Source organism: Petaurus breviceps, unplaced genomic scaffold (assembly GCF_028583685.1).
Source record: "Petaurus breviceps papuanus isolate PSGF00001 unplaced genomic scaffold, PetGlider_PUasm1.0 140, whole genome shotgun sequence".
NCBI classification, from domain to species: domain Eukaryota; kingdom Metazoa; phylum Chordata; class Mammalia; order Diprotodontia; family Petauridae; genus Petaurus; species Petaurus breviceps.
Genome location: NW_027185698.1, coordinates 5,490,099 through 5,507,111, shown reverse-complemented (window position 1 = coordinate 5,507,111; position 17,013 = coordinate 5,490,099).

Genomic DNA, 17,013 nt, shown 5'->3' with positions numbered 1-17,013 from the left:
TATCATCTGCAAAGAGTGATAGCTTTGTTTCTACTTTCATTCATTTTGAACATTCAGAAATTGGACCTTTATTAGAGAAACTGGCTATTGTTTCTTCTTTCATTCATTTTGAGCATACATCAATTGGTTAATGGTTCTTATTTTCCTGAATTTGACTTAGTGAACTACAGAGTTGAGAAATGAGGCCTTTATTAAAGAAACTGGCTATAAGCGCCCCCCCCAATTTCCTGCTTTTCTTCTAATTTTGTTATACTAGTTTTGCAGAATTCACTTTCTAATTTCATTGCAATCAAAATTATTCATTTTACATCTCATGCTCTTTTGTATCTCTTGTTTGGTCATAAACTTTTCCCTTATTCATAGAGGTGACAGATAATTTTTTTTCCATGTTCCTCCAATTTACTTATGATATCATCCTTTATGTCTAAATACTAATTTTGATATACCTTCTGCAATGCTGTCTAATACCTAATTTCTGGCAAACTGATTTCTAATTTTCCCAGAAATTTTTGTCAACTGAAGAGTTCTTTGCCCCAAAACTTGGATCTTTGATTTTGTCAAACAATAAAATAATCTGGAAACTACATCTTGCTAAAGGGCATCATAGACAATTAATTAATCTTGGTACTAAAGATGTATGCACCAAATGGTGCAGCATCCATATTCTCAAAGAAAAAAGTTCAACGAATCACAGGAAGATATAGTGAAACTCCACTAGTGAGAAACCTCAACTTTCCCCTCTTAGAACTAGATAAATCTATCCACAAATTAAATAGGAAAGAAATTGAGGAAATTAACAGAACTTTAAAAAATTAGATATGATAGATCTCTGGAGATAATTGAATAAGAATAGAAAGGGATGTATCTTTTTCTCAGGGGTATAAGACACCTTCACAAAACACCTTATTTTAGATAAAACACCTTGTTTTAGGGCAAAAAATAAAATAAAACAAAACAAAAACCAAAAATGCAAATAAGGAGAAATATTAAATACATCCCTTTCAGATTGTAAGGTGACAAAATTACATTTAATAAAGATTTGTAGAAGTATTGATTAAAAGAGTTTTGGAAAATAATGAGTGGATCAAAGAATAAATAATAGAAAAAATTAATATTTTCATTAAAATAATGACAACAATGAGACCTCATACCAAAATTTGTGGGATGCAGCCAAAAATACATAGGGGAAAATTTATGTCTCTAAATGTATATATATCAATAAAAGAGAGAAAGTACATACTAATGAATTATGACTTAAGCATGCAACAACAGAAACTAGAAAAAGAACAAATTAAAAATTAATTATGTACCAATAGAATTCCTGAAAATCAATAATGATTAATAAAAAATAAAAATAAAATAAACACTGAATTAATAAATAAAAATAGAAGCTGTTTTTTTAGAAAGCAAATAAAATAGATGAACCATTGGTTAATTTGATTTAAGAAAAAAAGAAAGGAAACCAAATTGCCAGTATCAAAAAGTGTAAAGGGTTAATACAACACCAAGGAAGATAAATTTAAAGGATTTACTGGGAGTTATTTTTCCTCAGGGTTTTCTTTCTTCCCCAAATGTGTGAAGACTTCCCCCAGCAGAATAGGTAGATGAGAAGAATTTGTTTCAACACCGTTGAAGGCAGCTGAAACAGGCACTATGAAGTACTTGGAGCTTGCTCAGACAAATGCTAAGGTTGTCCACTGCATCCCAGTTTATCACTAGTAATTCTAGCTTTTGTCTTGCCACTGGACTTCAATGACTGGAAAACAGAATGAGGTTGATAACTTTGTGCAACTCTGCCTCACTTAAATCCAATTCAAAAAGGAGTCAAGACATCAGACCAAGATATTATCGGTCCTCTTCAAAAATAAAGTACAAACAATAACAACATAAATAATGGTATTTTTTCTGCATCTTTTACGATGTTGTTGTCTTTTAAAAATTTTCTTGCATTGATATTTTCTTTTTCCCATTTCTTCTCTATCACTCTCATTTTATTTTTAAAATAAATTTTAGCTCTTCTGGGAGTTCCTGTTGGACTTTTTGTCCAATTAACATTTTTTCTTTGAAGCTTTGCTTACAAGTTTTTTGACATTGTTATTTTCTTCTAAGTTTATGTCTTGATCTTTCCTGTCACCATAGTAGCTTTTTAATGTTTGTGTTCTTGCATAGTAGTTGTTGTTTGATCATTTTTCTGACCTATATCTTGGCTTTAATCTTTATGTTAAGGTTGGGCTTTGTTCCTGGGTTAGGGATAGGGCAGTAGGAGAAGACTTTTCCAAAATTTAGACTTTTTTGCATTGCTCTTTTCAGAGTTAGTTCTAAAGCTCTGGAAGTTTTTGCTGCCTCCAAGAGGGTGTGATCTGTGGAGAGCTGTGGTTACTATTTTCCTGGTCTATGCTCTGGTCTTCACCAAGGAAGGACCCCATATCCCTTGCAGCCAAGATGATACTGCTCTTCAATTACCCTACTTCTTTGGAAGAAAAATAAATTGCTGTTCCTCAGGACCTTTACTTCCTTGTGATGAAAAATGGACTTCAGGGTCCAGGATCCCTTCCTCTCAGTCCTTGAACACAGAAGTAGGTATGGGCAATGAAACTGCCAAACAGTGCCCTGTCCTACACTCAGTTCTAGCAGAGGCATCCCCTATAATTTCTTTCTGATCAGTTACCAGATCACTTCATCATTTTTGGCTTCAGAGCTCCATACTCCAAAGCCCACCACTGGTGTTGCCACCAAATGGGCTCTGAGCCAGTCCCCACTTTGGTGTCACAGACCCCTCCTTCCAACCTCCTAAATTGTCTTGGGCTGGAGAAGTGTCTCATCGCAACATGTTTTTTACTCAATTGCTCTAGATTAAAATTTAAGGCATTATTTTAAAGCTTTTTAGAGGAGAATGTTGGGAGAGCTCAGCTATGTCCTCTACCAGGCCATCCTGGCTCCAGATAAAGCATTTATTATGCATTTGTTTGAATGAAAAATGTATGTTTGCCAAAAAGACTATTTTATGGAGAACTCACACAGGGCAAAGTATTCACATGTGGTCAGAAGAAGCAATACAACGACACTCTCAAGTGTCTCTTAAGAATTTGGGGATTGGGGGCAGCTAGGTGGCACAGTGAATAGAGCATCAGCCCTGGAGTCAGGAGGACCTGAGTTCAAATCCGGCCTCAGACACTTAACACTTACTAGCCATGTGACCTTGGGCAAGTCACTTAAACCCAATTGCCCTCCAAAAAAAGCAAAAAAGTAAATAAATAAAATGTAAACTCCTTTAGTAGTGGGACTGTTTGGGTTGTTCCAATTTGTATCTCCAGGATAAGTGCTTAATAAATTATTTATTAAAAAAAAGAATTTGGAAATTGATTGTGTGACATGGGAGATATGGGCACAGAATTCAGCATGCTGTGCCCTCATCAGAGAAGGTGCTGTGCTCTATAGGCAAAGCAGGATTGAAATAACTCAAGAGAAACACAAGATGCACAGACTCAGAGAATCCACCCCAGAAGTTCATGTGGACTATTTGTTTGACAGAACATCCAAAGCTCCTGTTGATCTGATTAACCACAGTGGGATACAGTAAAACTTGACTCGAGCATAGTGATGTCATTTTGGTCCTCTTTCAGAATGAAGGACAACAAACCTACCAATGAACATTACATTACAAAGCCAAGCATTTTACTAAGTTCTGGGAACTGGCAAATCTCTTGTCCTTAAGAAGCTTTGAATTCTAATTCAGGAAGATAATAAGTAAAGGGAACTTAAGAAGTGTGTATTAGGGGAAGGATTTGCTCAAGCCATGGTTTGGAAGTGACCAGGTTTTACACAATGGAAGCAGCAAGCACCCCAGCATCCCCAGGGTGGCTGCCAACACAGGTTCTTAGATCTGCTTTTCTAAAGGAAAGCAACTCAAAATGGGTTAACGAGCTTACTTTAATCAATCAAACATATATCATTTACCTAGTTCAGGGGGAAAAGGTCAGCACCCCAAACTTCAGAGTATACAGACAGAAACATTTCAGGCAGACAGGCCTCCTACTGTCCAACCATTACATCCATACCAAATCACAGTTACCAAAGAGGGAAGCATCAACATCTGGTTTTTTTCAAAGCTGGGGGGCTCTCAGCAGCTGCCCAGAGTCTCACCTGGTCAAATCACACAACACTTCTCAAAGTGAGCCCCAAAACAAAGTCTCACATCAGGGATTATATAGCCTTCTCCTGGGTCAGAGAATGCAACAATCCTCTTGACCCACTGCCCAGTAACAAAGCACCAAGGTGTAGGTGTTCCTGAAAAACAAGCCTCCCACCACAGGCTCCAGGTGCACTTAACTTAGGGGCAGAGAAGATCCTAAAAATGTACATTCCTATTACAACAACTCATAGATTGGAAGTGCCCAGGAAGTGACATGAGGTCTGATTCCAAGCAAGATAAAGGTGAAATGTCCCCTGTGTATATATACGAAATACACACTTTTAGTGGGGAGAAATGAAAAGGACCAGAATAATGGCTGAAGTGTTGGCTTGATAGTTTACAAATGAAATTGTATAACTATATACTTAGGAAACTAGAGAGTATTTTAAATGCATTATTAACATTAAAGTTTTGCACTGAAAAACAACACATTGAGGAAAGGATAATAAGGAGAATATGAGGTATTTTTTTAAAGTCAGTATAAACTAGAATTTAGCATATCTTATTCAAATGCAAGACCAAACTTGCTTCTCACCTGAGGAATATAAATCATAATTACTAGGTCCCCAAGACAATTCAATCAGTCTTGACTTTTATATTAGACTCTAAATGCCCTTGATTCTGTGAGTGTAATTAAGACTCTTTGTACTTCATGAAGAAGAAAATGCTGTTCACATTTCTGGTTTCCTAGAACACTTATTTTTGATCATCATGTATATAATTCATAGCTCAATGATCTAGAGTTAGAAGGGACCCTAGAAACCATATCTTCTAACTTCCTCATTTTACAGTTGAAGAAACTGAAGCCTAAGGAGACTACACCTGGGGTCACACTCGCAGTAATCATCTGAGGTGGAATTTGAACCCTGGCCATCTATTTTAGTATTCTTTCCACTGTATTATACTTTCTCCCAATCATATACTTTATTTAACATTTTTACCAGGGAATGTCTGATTTCCCTAACTAGACCTACCTTCTTCTTCAATGTCCTAAATCATGATTTATCTAGGATTAGGATCTGGAACTCATTGAGGAATTAATACAAATCCCTCATCCGCAGAAATTCTATTTTATTGTGTCATCATGGCATGGAGGTGGTTTTGTCATCTTGTAGGCTATCCAAAGAAACCAACTTGTAATGGTTTCCACTGTGAACCTGGTGATGGATTTGGGGATGTCCTTAGAATGCAAGCCAAACTATGTTCATGAGAGTCTTATCAACCAGAATGCTGGCTACAGGTTGATAAACATGATCTTTTACTACTCTCACCTATTGTACTTAGGTGTAGTGTGATTGTTAGCTGCTTGGATGGGTGAAGTAGCCATATAGAATATAACTATAAAGTAATGAAAACAGAAATCAAACTTTTGTCAATATTTCATTTTTGAATAATAACCTCAAAACATTCCCCAATTTTTTTTTATATTTATAACATAGGAAACTCTAAAGTCAGGAATCTCTGACATTGAAATTTTTCTTATGGATAAGGTTATACTTCCATTTCTTCCTTGCAAAATGATCACTGTGTGCTATGGTGACAAAATAATTCATGGTGGAAGAAATCTTTTTTTTTTTTTTTAAGCAATTGGGGTTAAGTAACTTGCTTAAGGTCACATGGCCAGTTATTTCTGGGTGTGGTGCTAAGTATCTGAGCCCATATTCGATCCCAGGTCATCCCAACTCTGGAACCGGTGCTCTTACTCACTGAGCCACCTGGCCACCCCTAAGCACTAGGGGTTAAGTTGCTCAAGGTTACACAGCCAGGTGTTTCTGGGTTGGTGCTAAGTGTCTGAGCCCAGATTCGATCCCAGATCATCCCAACTCTTGGGCCAGTGCTCTTACTCACTGTGCTACCTGCCCACCCTTGGAAGAAATCTTAAAAATTTTCCTATGCTCAGGAGCACATTTAACAATGTAAATTTTACACTATGTGACAGATATTGTCCCATGTGTGGGAGAAATGTAAATAAAAACTGATAACTCCTGACCTCAAGGAGCAAATCAAATAATGATGAGGGGTCTATTAATTTGCTTTTGGAGAATTCACTTTCAATTTCATTCATATCTACAGCCTCCAATACAGAAATGATCAGTATATATTTCTCTATGATCAAATGTGGAACATAGCTTAGTGAGAATAGAGTGGACCTCAAAGCCAGGAAGACCTGAGTTCATGGCGTGCTTCTGACACATAGTACTTGTGTGACTCTAAGCAAGTTATCAAACCTCACATTGACCTAGGCAATTCTAAAACTATATGTTGCAGAGAAGATATTAATTTGAATTGGTAGAGAGAATTTTTAATACCAAGAAAATAACAGATCAGACCTGATTCTTACCCCTATGACCATATAATAACGATTTCCCATCAATTTGGGGTTTTCAATCATCAGCACTGTAATTACAATGTAAGTGTTCAGATCAGGTAACTAGCCATGTAAAGTGAAATAGTTCAAGACAGAGGAGTGAGATTTTCTTGATCAGTTTTGGATCTCAAGGACACATAATTTTCCAAGTTATTTTACTCCTTGTAGCACAAATCTCTGAATACTGGATTTTTCCTTAGGGTGTCTGAGAGAGAGGTACTTGGTTGTGTATTAGAGTAGATTTAGCTTTTTATAGCGTTCACAGTTCTTTCTGTGATGCTATTTCTCTGGTTATCTTAAGGGTTGTATTTTAGGTCAATAGAGTTGAACACCTTGATAAATTCTTTTATAAAGATCAGGGAAAGACATCGAAAATATCTTCTTAATGAATAATTTGGTAAAAGTGAACACATTGGCAGGTAGCCTATGGTTCAATTCCTCTCATCCAGTAAACTTGAGAATTCATTTTCTACCCTACCAAATTATCCAAGTTGATCAAAAGCAAAATGATTTATAACATTGTTCTTGATTGTAAACAAACTTACACAAAAGAATATTAATATGTAAATGGAGCATTAAGCATTTAAAATAGATTAAATTTATTTGGGGCAATGCTTGTTAACTGGAAAAATTTTAGTTGAACATTTTTAGGAGTTTTTGTTTGTTTAGGAAGGGAGCAGCTGGAGAAGGTATATCTTGGTTATAACTGAACATAAAGTCAACTAAACCCTTTCATATTAGTTTGTTTTAAAGTGATATCAATGCTTCTAATTAAACATTATTTGGCAGTTAAACAAGAGAAAGGGTTCATCAATTTACGAAAATCATGATCTCAGGCTAGAAATATAATACATCAGTATATGTGTTCTATTGACTCAGGCTCAGGGATCACAGACATGTGGTGATTTTGAGAGGACATGGATGCAAATCCTAGTGCCACTCTCTGAGTCTCAATTTCCTTATATTTAAAATTGAAAAATTACCAAAAAAACCCAAACAAATGAATGAATAAATGTTACTCTACCAAGTTCATAGGGTTAGTATAAAGGAAAGTGATTTAAAAATCTGAACTAGTATTTGAATTTCACATTCTAAAGTCCTGGGCTTCTGATTAGTGTGGCAGAAGTCAATCATATCATGTATTGAAACAAAATCTCCAGTTGAGGAAATGCCTACATCAGCCATGCACACTTTTGATCCAGCTCTGCTCCTGACTCTCTGGACTTTTACAGCTTGTCTCCATTGGTTCTGTATCACCCTCCCTGCCCACAAATGGAATGTTAGGTCCATGAGGGTAGAAACTGTCTTGATTTCTTTCATTTCTATGTATAGCAGCACACTGTGTGGTACATTTTGAATACTTAATAAATTCTTTTTCTAATATAAAATGTAACATAATGAAGAGGACTTCATTAGAATCAGAGGTTTCTCATCTTAATAGGTTTCAACCATAATAATAGTATAATAATAAATATTAATATTGTATTGTCAATGTTATTGATAATAAATTATCATTAATAATGAAAATAGAGGGTTTTTTTTACAAATAAGGGGAAGAAAATGTTAAGGTTTACAAATTTATAGAATGCACAGTTTCAAGGTATTTTTAGCCAAATAGAGAAAAATAAGCAATAAACTCTATTGCTTATTTTCTTTCTCTTTCTTCCTTTCTTTTCCTTCCTTCCTTCCTTCCTTCCTTCCTTTCTTTTTCTTTCTTTTTCTTTCTGTCTTTCTTTCTTTTTCTCTCTCTTCCTTCCTTCTTTTTATTTCCTTCCTTCCTTCCCATTTATTTGTTTGTTTATTAGTTTGCAGATAGGCACCTTCTTTTTTATTCTTAAAAATAAGGTCCTGATAAATTTTTTTTCAACCAAAAATTTCACACATGAAATTACTTACAAGCAAGAAGACACATATTAAACTTGCTAAAACTAATGGCCAAGTGTTACATTAATCTTTCTCTGGATACTCCAAAATTATATGAGTATATTAAATATAGCAAGTGGATTAATTTTAGCTAAAAAACTATAGGTAGCTACTAGTAAGCTGAGCGAGGTAAGAAAGAAATCACTTAAAGGGATTATTATAAGTCTGAAACACTGTATAAAAAAGATAGATCAAATTAAGTATTAGCAAACTGGGAGTAATTTTTTAAAAGACATTCAAGAACAACATGTAAGCACTCAAACACATTCTTTTTCACTTCTATCTAATTCCCAAATTATTCCTGAAAGAAAATGTGACCCATGTTTTCTTTTCTCTCTTCTTAATATTGCATCAGAAGGCTAATCTAACTAGCTAAGTTAATTTATTTATAGCACATACTTACTATGCCAAATAAGTCAATTTAAAATCTAATTTCAGCATATTATTATTTGTATTTAAAGAATCAAGAGCCTTTAAACACAGAAATGTGAAAAATGTGAATACACACAACAAATGTACAGAAATGCTAAAAATGTGAATATACATAAAATATGCACATATATTTCTACATAAACACATATGTATACATACTAAGGACATATATATGTATCTTAAATAGCTATATACATATATCCACATAGTTATATTAATAATACAAACCAGGTTTCAGAAGATGAGTGGTAACTATATGTACTTAAGAGATAAGTAGAAAAGGAGATAGTATTGTTAAAATGAAAAAGGGAATAGTCAGAATTTAGTAATTATTCTAGTCATTTAATTGGTAAAAAAAAAATCAAATCCATGAATTATCTGCTAATGCAATTCTCTTCATTATTCTCATCATTAGAATTTTCTTTAATCCTGAAGGGTGAAGGCCCAATGCTCCATGCTCTCACAGTCCCTCGTCTTACAGAATCTACACACGGCATGGCATGAAGGTCACTAAGTTAATTGGCTATGGAGTACTTAAAGTCACTAATTCTGTCTTATGAATTATCTGATTTCTAAATTTAAACTTCTTTGGTCAAGGTTACAAGATTAGTATGCTCTCAAATGAGAGAAATGTTTACAGGGGTGATTTTGACTCACTAGTAAAGATCCCAGGAATACTATTAATAATGATTTAATTATGCAATTAATCCAACTGTATGTATCTGAAGTACAGAATTTAAAATGTGCCCTTTCTTATCTGAATTTGAAGTTAGACTTTTATAGTTCTCTGTGGATTTGTGACTTATTAACTAAAAGGATAAGTGTTTCTCCTACAAACTTTGTCACAAGTGGCCCAGATAAGTAATTTGGCATATAGGCCACTGAAATGGAATGTATTGTAAAACCCAGTATGTTTGTGCATCTGGCATCATCTTTTAAAAACTCACTATTCCTAATCCACAGTTAACTTACTTTATACACAAAGACATTTGAATGCATCTGTGCATATTATGTCAATATTGTGGATGATATATTACATACATCACATGATACATCAAGACTATCACATCTTCATGGATATAGCAGTATTTTCTTGCCTCACCATCCCCTTCTTTTCCATATCCTCCCCAAAATATGCTGTAGGAAGCAGGGGTGGAATAGGGTAGTAAGCTTTCTCCTCTTATCATGATGGTATCAGTGGAGCACATGGGTTGTCCACCTTATAGCCTTCATTTACTCCACATGATTGATTACCAATCTTCTTTTTTAATTAAACGTGTCTTTGATGACATCCTTTACTATTATTCTTCTTCCTTGTTTCTTGTTACACATTATATTTGGATTCAACTACCACAGCTCTTGATTTCTTCTAAGCAGTAATCTTTTTATTTTTTACATTTGACCCATCATGACATTTCTATGCAGAAATGTTCTAAACAATGATTTTTTGGTTTATGTTTTTAAATTTATTATTTATTTTTTAAATTTTTTTCTTTTTAAAATTTTGAGTTCCAGATTCACTCCCACCTTCTCACAACTCCCCTACCCACTAAGAAGGCAAACACTATTATACAATTATTCACGTGAAATCATGAAAAAATTATTTCCACATTAACCATATTGCAAAAAATAAAAAGGAAAAATAAAGTGAGAATATTATACTTCAGGTTGAACTCAGAGTTCATCAGTTCCCTCTCAGCACATGGATAACATTTTTTCATCATGAGTCCTTTGGAATTGTCTTGTTTAATTGTATTGATCAGTCTCTCACAGTTGATCATCATTACAACGTTGTTGTTACTATGTGCAATGATCTCCTGGGTTTTCTCACTTCAGTTTGCATCAGTTCATAAAAATCTTTTCATGTTGTTTTTTTTCTGAAACCACCCCCCCATTATTTCCCACAGCACAATAGTACTCCATCACAATCATATGACACTGCTTGTTAAGCCTTTCCCTAATTGATAGGCATTCCCTAAATTTCCAATTGTTTGCTGCCACAAAAAAAGAATGTCTATGAATATTTTTGTACAAATAGGTCCTTTTCCTTTTTCTTTGCTCTCTTTGGGGAATAGACCTAATATTCATATTGCTAGGTTAAAGGGTATGCAATTTTATAGCCCATTAGATATAGTTTAAGAGTAGTTAAATCAGTTCATTACTCCACCAATGGTTCATTAATGTACCCATTTTTCTTCATCCCCTCCAGAATTTGCCATGTCTGATATAAGGTGCTACCTCAGAATTGTTTTAATTTGCCTTTCTCCAATCAATAGTGTCTTAGAGCATTTCTTCATATGACTACAGTAACTAGGTGATGCCTCTGAAAAAAGGCTGGGCTGAAAGTGAAGGAGACTCATCCTCATAAGCCCAAATGTGTCCTCAGATACTTATTAGCTCTGTAACCATGAGCAAGTCACGTAATGCTGTTTGTCTTAGTTCCTCATATGTAAAATGAGCTAGAGAAGGACATGGCAAGCCTTTCCAGTATCTTTTTCCAACAAAACACCAAACGGGGTCATGAAGAATTAAACATGACTGAAAATGACTAAACAACAACATAAAAATTCTTTCTTTCATGCCTTTTTTTGTGAGAAAGAAATTTTCACATTCCACCTGTCCCTTTCCTCTTCTCCCAGTGCATCCCTCTTTCTTATTTATACTTACTTTTGAGATGATACTAACATAATCAACTCACATTCCTGCCCTCTATCAATGTAGATTCCTTCCCACTGCCTATCTATGTAGATGCCTTCTCACTACTGATGAAGTTCTTAGGAGTCACATGTATCATCTTTTCATGTAGAAATGTAAACTGTTTTTATTGAGTCCCTCATGATTACTCTTTCATGTTTATCTTTACATGCTTCTCTTGAGTTTTTTGTTTAAATGTCAAATTTTGTATTCAGTTGTAGTCTTTTCATCAGAAATGCCTGAAAGGCCTCCATTTCATTAAATACTCATTTTCCCCCTGAATCATTATATTCAGTTTTTTTAGATTAGTTATTCTTGATTTAAATCCTAGCTCCTTTGTCTTTTGGGATATTATATTCCATGCCTTCTGCTCCTTTACTCTGGAAGCAGATAAATCTTATGTGATCTTGACTGGCTCCATGGTATTTGAATTGTTTCTTTCTGGCTGCTTGCAATATTTTTTCCTTGTTCTGGGAGCTCTGGAATTTGGCTATACTATTACTGGAAGTTTTCATTTTAAGATGATTTTCAGGAAATGATACATGGATTCCTTCATTTTCTATTTTATCCTTTTGTTATAGGTTTTTAGGCCAGTTTTCCTTGATAATTTGTTGAAATGTGATATCAAGACTCTCTTCTTTTTTCATGGCTTTCAGGTAGTTGAATAATTTTTAAGCTATTTCTCCTCTATCTATTTTCTTGGTCAGTTGTTTTTCCCATGAGATATGTCTCACTTCTATTTTTTCTTTCTCTTGATTTTGATGTATTATTTCTTGAAATCTCATGGAGTCACTAGCTTCCACTTGCATAATCTACATTTTAATGAATTATCTTCTTCAGTGAGCTTTCTTCAGTGACCTATTTTTCCATTTGTCTAATTCTGCTTTTTAAGGAGTTCTTTTCTTATGTGAATTTTTGTACCTCCTTTGGCCTATTTTGATTTTTAAAAGATTTATTTTTTTCAGTGAATTTTTGTGCCTGTTTTTCACCATCAATTCTAGTTTTTTAATGTATTTTCTTCAGTATTTTTGTTCCTCTTTTACCAATATATTAATTTTCTTTTCATAATTTTTTTACATTACTCTCCTTTCCTTTCCCAATTTTTCCTCTACCCCACCTATCTCTTTCTTTATCTCTTCCAGGAATTCTTCTGGCCTTGGATCCAATTAGCATTTTTCTTTGGGACTTTGCTTGTAGTTGTTTCATGCCAATGTCTTCTTCTAAGTTCATATCTTTGTCTTTCCTGCCAGGTAGTGGCCCCACCACCACCCCTCAGTCAAGTCTTTTTTTTATGTTTACTCATTTTTCTATCCCACAGATGGGAAGTTGGGCTGTGCTCACCTTGGGTAGGTAGCACTGTGCCAAGCTTCAAAACTTTTGTGTAACTGTTTTCCAAGCTCGTCCTGGGATTGGCAAGTTTTCAGTGCTTATAAGTTGGTGTTATCCTGCCATTGCTTTCCTTGCCTTCACTTTGATCTTTACCTAGGAAGGACCTCAAATTCCCTGCAGTCACAAGTATTAGTACTCTTCTTGGCCTTATAATTGTGGCTATAGCCCCTGCTTCCTTGTGACTGAAACCTAGAACTCTTCTCCATCATGGAACTGCTTCCCGAAACTACTTATGGGCAATAGAGTTGCCAATCAGCACCAGCTATACTCAGAGCCACCAAAAGTTCCTATTTGGACTGAGAGCTACTGAAACGGATTCTTATGCTGATTTCTCAGCCATCTACAAGGCCCATAGTTGGTGTTTCTTCAAAGCTCTGGACCTGAGCTTGCCCAGTATCACATACCTTTCCTGTGGACCTCCTAAGTTGTCTTAGGCTGGAAAATTATCTACCTTTGATGTTTTTGTTGGCTCTGCCACCCCAAAATTTGGTTTAAAGCATTAATTTAAAATTGTTTGGAGGGGTATGTTGGGAGAATTCAACTGAGTTCCAGTCTGTACTCTGCACATCTTGATTCCAACTAGGCCATGAGTTTTCAAACGTCTTTTATCTATATCATGAGTCTTTTTTGCAATATGCAAAAACCTCTTCTTAGAATTATAAGCTCTTATAAAAATTATAATAGAAGGAAATGCTAAATTCCAGTTAGATGTTAGTGAAAATAAGGATATAATAATTTTTTCTCACGTCATAGATGTCATGAAACCTTTAATTTCATTGAGATAAGGGGCTGTTTTTTGCCTCTTTTTTCCCCCTTTGCTTAGCATTTGCCTGGCACATTATAGGTGTTTAATAAATGTTTACTGATTGAGCATCTGTGGATCTAGGTTAGGAAGTCCTTGCTATAGTGTGATAATTAGAAATATATAGCTACCAAATAGTTTTTCAAAATGAAACTAGGAAATGTGAGATAGGCAAAGTTTTTAGAGAACTATAGTTGTGCACTATTCACTCTGAAAGCAATTACAGAAGATAATGTGTAAATGATAAAAACAGTAGTGGGTGACCATTTTAGGTTAGAGACCAAGAAGTTCTGATATAGACTCTCTGAGTTATGCAGATCTCCGCTTTGCAGAATGTAAGCAGAGTATTGATATATGGCTGAAAAAATACTGCTCTATATGCAAGAGTAAAGCAGATGCTGTCTGGAAAGCACTGGCTGCTAACAGATACATGGATACTACAGAATAGAGGCAGCTGGCTATTTTTATAACTCTTAATTTTTATTTTTTACTTGAAGTGTATGGCTCCACTTCATGTTGGGGAATGTCTGGTGTTAGGTCATGCTACTAATCCCTGCACCCCCACTCCTGTGGTCTTTGCTTCAGGGGAGAGAGCAAAACTTGGGCATTTATAGGAAATATTTGGTATACCTTTCCTTCCCTATCAGTGTGAGAGACTCAGGACACTGTAGTTATTGAATGTCCCCAAACTCAATTCAGTTTTGTGGGCACCTTAGAAATATTATAGTTGCCTCTTGGAAATATAGTATTTAACATCTATATGCTATACCTTTCCAAATTTCAGTCTTTAGCTAAAAGCAATTCTCTGCAGAAACCTAACTTTCCAGTCAATCAGGATATCCAGTTTATAATATACTCCAGGTACCTCTCTAGATAGTAGCTTTAAAATCTAAACTTCTTGTGAACAGTGAAGACCAGAGCATTTGGTGCTGACTTTTTACTTTTGTCTAACGTAACTCCATAGATCACTACCTTATGCCTCATTATGCTGCAGAGGTTTAGAAGGCAAGTCTAGTGAGAAATAAACTCTGGTAGATTCTACCATTTTAGAGTAACTTAAAAAATAGTTCCAGTGATCTGCTGAGTCTGGTTGTACAAGTACCATTCAAGTGATAAGCCAACAGGCTCACTTACCTTGACCACTAATTGATAAAAATCAGCATTTCCTGAAATAGCTTAAATGAAATGATATTAAGTTCAAAAATAAATTTTCCAAGTTTAGGAAATAATAGAATGGTAAAGCAGTAATTTGTATAAAAAAGGATCTGAGGCTTAGTAGACTAAAACCTCAATACACATCAATGGTGTCATGTAATAGGCAAAAGAAAAATCTAGTTTAATTTTGGTTCATATTAATAGAGTAATAACTTCAAGAAATGAAAAAGTAGTAATATTTCTGTTCTCTGCTTAGTCAGACTACATCTGGCATATTGTGATTAATTCCAGGAACTGCAGTATAAGGAAATCAAAAAGCTGGAGGAGATTGAAAGGAAATCATTCAGAATGGTAGTAGGCCTTATGACCATGACCTGGTAGTTTATATTCAGGTTGTATAGGGATTGGGGGATGGGGATGTTTACTTAGAGAAGACCATGGTGTGGGGGACAGGACATGTTCTCTATCTTGAACTCTTTGACAAATTGTAATGTGAGACATATATAGCCTTGTTCTATTTGACCTTCTACTGCAGAAATTGGAATATTGGGTAAAACTTACAAAGATGTAAATTGACATTATATAAGACATCCTAAAAAAATAGAATCTTTAAAAAATAGGATAGACTACCTAGGGTGAGAGTAGGTTCTGACTCACTTTTGGTCTTTAAGTAGAATTTTGAAGAACATTTCTCAGCTTATGTTGTAGTGAGGAATATGTGTGTGTGTGTGGGGGGAGCTTGGCCTAGATGGGCACTAATGTTGAAGGTCTTAGAAATGGAAGGGATATTAAAGGTCATTTGGTGAAACTTCCTTATTTTATAGCCGTGACCCCTGTCAGGTTCTAGTTTTCTAAAATAAAAGCATTATTTTCTCATGTTTCTGAAAGCTTGAAAGGTTGAGTTTACCTCAGCAATAGCAGTTCTTAGAGTCTCATCCCTAATCAGGGTAGTGCCAATCACTGCTCCTTCTAAATGGGACACTTAAAAACTTTACTCATGGGCATCATGAGAAACACAACTATGCATAAGCCATCTCACAAAGTCACTTGACACACTACTTAAATCCAGAGGAGCTGGGTAGAAATGTAACTGTTAAATTCCACAAACTTTCCACAGGTTTTGGAGGACCATTATGTTCAGTATAAATTTGAAAATCCTCTCTCATTGCCCAATTTAAGAAGAGATTCAATTGAATAGTTCTCAAATAACAGCTTTACATAACTAATTAGTGCTATGTTTTTCAAAATAGCTACCTCCAGGTTAGTGGGGAGCTGCCAAGCTGAGGGATACCTGTCTCTTATTTTGTAGATAAATTCATTTGAGCAGAAATCCATTAAGATTAATCAAACCTGAGGCACTGTGGCAACATGCTCATTCTCCTGACCCTGTTAATTCTTGTCTGCTTTAACACCATATTTTAATCACACTAGTGTCTGGAAATTGAGATAATACCCAAGTAGGATTCTTCTAAAATAGCCAGTAACATAATTAAGATGATCAAAATTTTCAGTTTTTATTGCTTTTGTTAGCAGCTTTACTTCACTAACCACTGTAGCAGTGGGATTTAGGAAGTTTATTTCAAGGATAAAGTGGATTCATCTGCCAAGAAACTTAGTTTTATAATTTTCATAAAATTCTCAAGTATCAAATCAAATTTTTGCATTTTCTGAAGCCTGAATTTGCAACCATATGGAATTGAGGGTTGAGTTATCCACTTTCTTATGGTAATGTTCCCTGGCAGAGGAGCTACTACTCACAGGCATCTCTGAAAAGTTTAGAAGTTCTACAGAGGCACTGGCTACTCTCTGAAGATTCAATTCCATACTACTACTGCAAGGATATTCATCCAAAATTTACCAGAGATTTTGGTGGCTGTAATGGGCTTGCTAGATATAATTTCACTTGAAAGCATTTCTCAACTCCAAGAAGATTCCAACAACAAACTAGTCCCCTTATAAGTGCCCACAGTCAAATTTTACTGTGTAGAAATAACCTCACTAAATGAATCCTTCAATTTGTATTTTTCCCCAGCTGACATTTGAATTTTTAGAATAAAT